Raw genomic sequence first — 7,410 nt, forward strand, 5'->3', positions numbered from 1 at the left:
CATGGAAGCTGCCAAGGCTTGGGGCTTGCACCCTCTGAAGCAATGGCTCAGGCTCACTTTGGCCCCTTTTAGCCATGACGAGCTGAAGCGGTTGAGAGGCAGGGTACCATGTCCCGAGGCTTCACAGAGCAGTGAGGGCCCTGGGCCCATGAAACCATTTTTTTTCCCCTAGGCCTCTGGGCCTGCGATTGGAGGCGCTGCCAACAAGATCTCCGACATGGCCTGGTGACATTTTCCTCATTGGCGGAAATGACTCACAGTTCTACATGGCTGGGGTGTTAAATGGTGTCTCTACTAAAAATACAAAAATTAGCTGAGCATGCTGGTGCATGCCTGTTGTCCCAGCTACTCAGGGTGGCTGAGGCAGGAGAATCTCTTGAACCCAGGAGGTAGAGGTTGCAGTGAGCTGAGATCGCACCACTGCACTCCAGCCTGGTGACAGAGCGAGACCCCATTAAAAAAAAAATTCAGCTCCTCATTACTTATGCAAATTCCTGCAGTGGGCTTGAATTTCTCCCCAGAAATTTTTTTTTTCTGTTGCATCATCAGGCTGCAAATTTTCTAAACTTTTATGCTCTGCTTCCCTTTTAAACATAAGTTCCAATTTCAAATAATCTCTTTGTGAATGCATAAAACTGAATGCTTTCAGAATAATCCAGGTCATGTCTTGAATGCTTTGCTGCTTAGAAATTTCTTTTGCCTGATGCCCTAAATCATCTCTCTCAAGTTCAGAGTTCCACAGATCTCTAGGGCAGGAGCAAAATGCCGCCCATTCTCTTCACTGAAAAGCATAGCATGAGTCACCTTTACTCCAGTTTCCAATAAGCGCCTCATCTCCACCTGAGACCACCTCAGCCTGGACTTCATTGTTCCCACCATTATCAGTATTTTGTTCAAAAGCATTCAACAAGTCTCTAGGAAGCTCCAAACTTTCCCATATCTTCCTGTTCTCTTCTTTTTTTTTTTTTTTTTTTGAAGAGGGGTTTTCCTTCTTGTACCCAGGGGGGGGAGGAAGGGCGCGATCTCGGCTCACTGCAACCTCCGCCTCCTGGGTTCAGGCAATTCTCCTGCCTCAGCCTCCTGAGTAGCTGGGATTACAGGCATGCGCCACCATGCCCAGCTGATTTTTTGTATTTTTAGTAGAGACGGGATTTCACCATGTTGGCCAGGATGGTCTCGATCTCCTGACCTCGTGATCCACTCGCCTCAGCCTCCCAAAGTGCTGGGATTACAGGCGTGAGCCACCGCGCCCGGCCCCTTTCCTGTTCTCTTCTGATCCCCACCAACTGTTCCAACCTCTGCCCATTACCCAGTTCCAAAGTCACTTCCACATTTCAAGTATCGTTAGAGCAGTCCCCCACTCTACAGTACCAATTTACTATACTAGTCCATTGTCACATTGCTATAAAACTGCCACCTGAGACTGGGTAATTTACAAAGGAAAGAGGTTTAATTGACAGTTCCACATGGCTAGGGAGGTCTCAGGAAACTTATAATCACAACAAAAGGGAAAGCAGGTATGTCTTACATGATGGCAGGTGAGAGATGGAGAGGAAGAGAGAGAGAGAGAGCAAAAAACCCAAGGGAAACTGTTTTGTTTTTTTGTTTTTCTTTTTTTGAGAGTCTCTCTGTTATCCAGGCTGGAGATCACGGCTCACTGCAACCTCTGCCTCCTCTGCCTACTGGGTTCAAGTTATTCTCCTGCCCCAGCCTCCTACGTAGCTGGGATCACAGGCATGTGCCACCATGCCTGGCTAATTTTTTTATTTTTAGTAGAGATGGGGTTTCTCCATGTTGGTCAGGCTGGTCTCAAACTACTGACCTCAAGTGATCTGTCTGCCTCAGCCTCCCAAAGTGCTGGAATTATAGATATGAGCCACAACACCTGGCAGGGAAACTGCCATTTATAAAACCATCAGATCTCGTGAGCACTCCCCCATTATCTCAGGAAGAGCACTGGGGAAACCGCCCTAAGATCCAACCACCTTCCACTAGGTCTCTCCCCCAGCACTTGGGGGTTACAATTCAAGATGAGATTTGGGTGCGGACACAAAGCCTAGCCATATCAAAAGGGCTATCTTTTCTCCACTGAACTGGTTTTGTATCTTTGTAAAAAATCACTTGGAAGGAAATTCTGATATATGCCACCACATAGATGAACCTTGAGGACATTATGCTAAGTGAAATAAACCAGTCACAAAAAGACAAATACTGTATGATTCCACTTCTGTGAGATACTTCAGAGTAGTCAAAATCATAGAAGCAGAAAGTAGAATGCAGAATGGTGGTTGCCAGGGATTGGGAGGAGAAGAATGGAGAGTTAGTGTTTAATGGGTAGAGTTCTGATTTTATAAGATAAAGAGAGTTCTAGAAATGGATAGCAGTAGTAGGTACACAACATGAATGTATTTAATACCACTAAACTTTACACTTAAAAATGGTTAAGATGGTAAATTATATGCATGTGTATTTTACTACAATAAAAAAAAGAAGTCGGGGGAAAAATCGCTTGGGACCAGACATGGTGGCTCACGCCTGTAATCCCAGCACTTTGGGTGGCCAAGGTTGGCAGATTGCTGGAGCCCAGGAGTCTGAGACCAGCCTGGGCAACATAGTGAAACCTCATCTCTACAAATAATTTTTAAAAATTAGCCCAGCATGGTGGTGCGCTCCTGTAGTCCTAGCTACCTGGGAGGCCACCGTGGGAGAATCACCTGAGCCCGGGAGGTCGAGGCTGCAGTGAGCCGTGATTGCACCGCTGCACTCCAGCCTGGGTGACAGAGAGGACCTGTCAATTTAATTGCTAATTTGTGTTTCAGTCTGTCTTATTTTATGCTATTTGTTCTGCCTCCTCTGTTTTTTATTTTTTTGCTTTTGCATTGGTTGAGTGTATCATTCTGTTTTCCCTCCTGCTAATTTAGATGACATACACTCTGTGTATTCTCTTAGGGATACCCTAAAAACTGCCCGCGCATCTACACCTCTTTGCTTGCTTGCTTGTTTCCCTGAATCTCTGTTCCTCTGCCTGTGATCGTTCACGTTCTGCTTGAAGAACATCAGCGGCCAACTGTCAAGTGACCACTACTTTTTCCCATTCCCATACCCAAGTCCCTCCACAACGTGACTCTGCTGCTCTGTCCACCAAGAGGAAAACCATCACTCTGGCTCCTGAATCTGGGGTTGGTCACACAGCTTGCTCTGGACAATGGGATATGAGCAAAAGGGACACAAGCGGGGACCTGGAAAGCGCCTCTGCACCGAGGTCACCGTCTCTTGTGCTAGAAAACCTGCCAGGGCATGTGCAAGCCCGGGCTGACCTCCTGGAGAATGTGAGACCACGTGGAAGGAGTTCCCACTATCTTTTTCTTTTTTTTTTTTTTTTTGAGACAGACGAGTCTCATTGTGTCATCCAGGCTGGAGTGCAGTGTCGCAATCTCAGCTCACTGCAACCTCCGCCTCAAGTGAGTCTCCTGCCTCAGCCGCCTGTGTAGCTGGGATTACAGGCATATGCCACCACGCCCAACTAATTTTTGTATTTTTAGTAGAGATGCGCTTTCGCCATGTTGGTCAGGCTGATCTCAAACTCCTGGCTGATCCTCCTGCCTTGGCCGCCCAAAGTGCTGGAATTACAGGCATGAGCCACCGCGCCCAGCTGGAGTTCCCACTATTTGAGCTGAGGTCCCACGTCATGGTGAGGGTAACCAGACCAGCCAGACTCAGCCAAGCTGGCCCAGCCCAGAAGCGCCACCCAGTCCAGCCACAGGGATGGGAGGAATACGCATGTGTTGTTTTAAGCCAGTAAAAGTCAGAGTGCTTTGGTAAGTAGCAAATAGCAAACACAGTTACATCAATTTGAGGCTTTCTGGCAACCCAGGACACCAGCAAACAGAGGGCGCTGGGAATGTTCAACACCTTGATTCGGTTGTGGTTATACAGGTACGCAGGTGTACCTGTACACAGGTGTACGCATATAAACATTTAATGAGCTGTATGCTTAAGATAAGTTCACCTACTCTAAGTAATAGCTCAATTCAAAGGCCGGGAAAAGAAGAAGAAAAAATAATCCAGTCCCTTCTCTCAAGAGATTTTTAGCCGTAATAGGAAAACAGATGTGGATGAGCATTTTATTCATTCATTCATTCATTTATTTATTTTGAGACTGAGTCTCCCTCTGTCTCCCAGGCTGGAGTACAGTGGCATGATCTGGGTTCACTGCAACCTCTGCCTCCTGAGTTCAAGCGATTCTCATGCCTCAGCCTCCTGGGTAGCTAGGACTACAGGCGCCCACCATCGTGCCTGGCTGATTTTCATATTTTTAGTACAGATGGGGTTTCACCGTGTTAGCCAGGCTGGTCTCAAACTCCTGACCTCAAGTGATCCACCCACCTCGGCCTCCCAAAGTGCTGGGATTACAAGTGTGAGCCACCATGCCCCGCCTAGATGAGCATTTTAATACCAAAAAAAAAAAAAATTATATACTCTTGAAATCTGGAGGTGCAGATAGTGCTTTGGGTGCATGGAGCAGTAGAAATGGGGCCAACTTGAGAGCTGATACAAACGCACCTGCGGCTGCGAAGTGACACCATTCATCAGCGCATTTCCCACCGTGCGGGGAGTTCACATCACTCCCTTTAGCAAAACAGCTCAGGCCAAATCCAGGCTGCGGGAGCAGCCCTCCCGGGATGCAGGGAGGTGTGGACTGGAGACATCAGGTCATCCTAAAGAGCTTTGTGGGGGAGGCAAGCAACGTGAGAGCGGACCGAGGCCTAGGAATGCATTAATGCAGAAGGGCAGACGACCAGCATCAGCTGCAGGGTGTGGTGAAGATACCTCTAAAGGGAAGATCACAGCAGGGCTCAGAGGCAAAACTGAGAGCAACGTGGACTGGATCTGATATGCAGAACGGAAACCTAGCAAAGCTGTTGATGAGGGCTGACTTTATGTATCAACTTGACTAGGGTAACGGATGCCCGAATTGCTGGGTAAACATGATTTCTGGGTGTAGCTGTGAGGGTGCTTCTAGAAGAGACTGGCATTTGAATTGAAGGATCGAGGATAGCAGATGGCCCTCCCCAGCGTGGGTGGGCATTGTCCAATCTGTGAGGGCCTGAACAGAACGAAAAGGCAGAGGAGGACTGAATTCACTTTTTACCTAACTGTTTGAGCTGGGACATCAATCTGCTCCTGCCCTCAGACAGAGACTTACGCCATTGGCACTTCTGGTTCCCAAGCCTGCAGCCCCATCCTGGAATCTACACCCCCTGCCCCCGGCTCTCAGGCGTTGGCACTACACCACCAGCTTTCACACTGGTGTAAATCTTCAATCGGTTCCATTCCTCTGGAGAACTTCAGTACATGATCCAAGCAGAAGGATCATACATTGAGGGCTGTCTGAGAAGACAGCTTTTCAACCTGCTTGATGTGATTAGACCGATCAATTAGGTTTTCATTCCTTTTTTTCTTTAATTGAGATAGAGTCTCGCTCTGTCACCCAGGCTAGAGTACAGTGGCGCCATCTTGGCTCTGCAGCCCCCACCGCCCAGGTTCAAGCTATTCTCCTGCCTCAGCCTCCCAAGTAGCTGGGACTACAGGCGTGTGCCACACGCCCAGCTAATTTTTTTGTATTTTTAGTAGAGATGGGGTTTTGCCATGTTGGCCAGGCTGATCTTGAATTCCTGAACTCAGGTGATCTGCCTGCCTTGGCCTCCCAAAGTGCTGGGATTACAGGTGTTAGCCACCATGCCCGGCCAGGTTTTCATTCTTAAATAATATGTTGATTTTGAATAGTGAGCAATTAAAAGCTTGGTTTCAAAGAACTTTACTTGGAGGCCAGGTTCAGTGACTCACGCCTGTAATCCCAGGTCTTTGGGATGCCGAGGCAGGCAGATCACTTGAGGTCAGGAACTTGAGACCAGCCTGGCCAACAGGGTGAAACCCTGTTTCTACTAAAAATAAAAAAATTAGCCAAGAGTGGTGGCGCATGCCTTTAATCCCAGTTACCCAGGAGGCTGAGGTGGGAGAATAACTTGAATGCGGGCTGTGGGAAGTAGAAAAGTTCCTCTTCAAAGTTTTCTGTCTTGTTAAAGAATAAATCCTTCTTGCTTTTTGCTAATAACTCTTTGTTACGCCCTATCCTGTGCAGCTGATAGACACGCTCACAGGCACGTCGTACATTCCGTGTCCTTGTACTTTAACCAAGACACCTGTGCTGGACGTGCCCACAGGCAGGCCCCAGCTCGCAGCCTGTGCCCCTTCCTTATTTGGACTTCCTTTTTGCTCTCCATTGCTTTTACCTGCATAGAAAAGTTTTAAGTTGTTAGCCAACTGGGTTTTAGGTTAGATTGTGAGGTCTGGCTCCAATCAACGGAGATCAGACACAGCAGTAAGGACGACCCCAAATGCATAAGGTATAAATACGTCTGCTTTTCCTTTGTTCGTTGTACTCTTGTGGCAAGATGGCTAGTGAGGGTACCCTTCCTGCAGGAAGTAAAATTTGCCTTGCTGAGAGATCCTTTGTCTCAGTGCTAATTTTCTTTGTGGCACCGAGCATCTGTTTCCAATATGGGAGGTAGAGGTTGCAGTGAGCCAAGACTGCACCACTGCACTCCAGCCTGGGCAACAGAGACTCCATCTAGAGGAAAGAAAGAAAAAGAAAGAGAGAAAGAGAGAGAGAGAGAAAGAAAGAAAGAGAAAGAAAAGAAAGAAGGAAGGAAGGAAGGGAGGGAGGGAGGAAGGAAGGAAAGGAAGGAAAGAAGGAGAAAGAAAGAAAGAAAGAAAAGAACTTTACTTGGAGAGAAAATTGCAATGCAGTAATATTTCTTTGTTTCATACTAGACTCGAGTGCCTGACTCACGGCTTGGCTGAAATTTTCAAAAGTCAAGTTTTGCCACAGGTCAAGTCACTACCTATTTTTTTTCTTGCTCTTAGGTGAGATGAACATATGAAAGCAGGAGGTTGTGCTCAGTTGCTTATCTGTACAAAATACACAGAAAAAGCAGAGATGCGCTTTCTGAAGATGTTGAGACAACACCAAAGCTAACAGTGGTGAGAAACTTTGAAGCTGGGTTGTTTGTTTGTTTTCTTTTGTTTTCTGAGACAGAGTCTCACTCTGCAGCCCAGGCTGGAGTGCAGTGGCATGATCTCAGCTCACTGCAACCTCCACCTCCTGGATTCAAGCGATTCTCCTGCCTCAGCCTCCCAAGTATCTGGGACTACAGGCATGTGCCACTATGCTGCGCTAATTTTTGTATTTTGAGCAGAGTCAGAGTTTCACTGTATTGGCCAGGCTGGTCTCGAACTCCTGACCTCAAGTGATCCACCCGCCTCAGCCTCCCAAAGTGTTGGGATTACAGGTGTGAGCCATTGTGCCTAGCTGAAGCTAGATTTTTACAAAAATTGTTTTCAGCCATT

Source organism: Sapajus apella, unplaced genomic scaffold (assembly GCF_009761245.1).
Source record: "Sapajus apella isolate SASKATOON/1434 unplaced genomic scaffold, GSC_monkey_1.0 scaffold14, whole genome shotgun sequence".
Classification (NCBI taxonomy): Eukaryota; Metazoa; Chordata; class Mammalia; order Primates; family Cebidae; genus Sapajus; species Sapajus apella.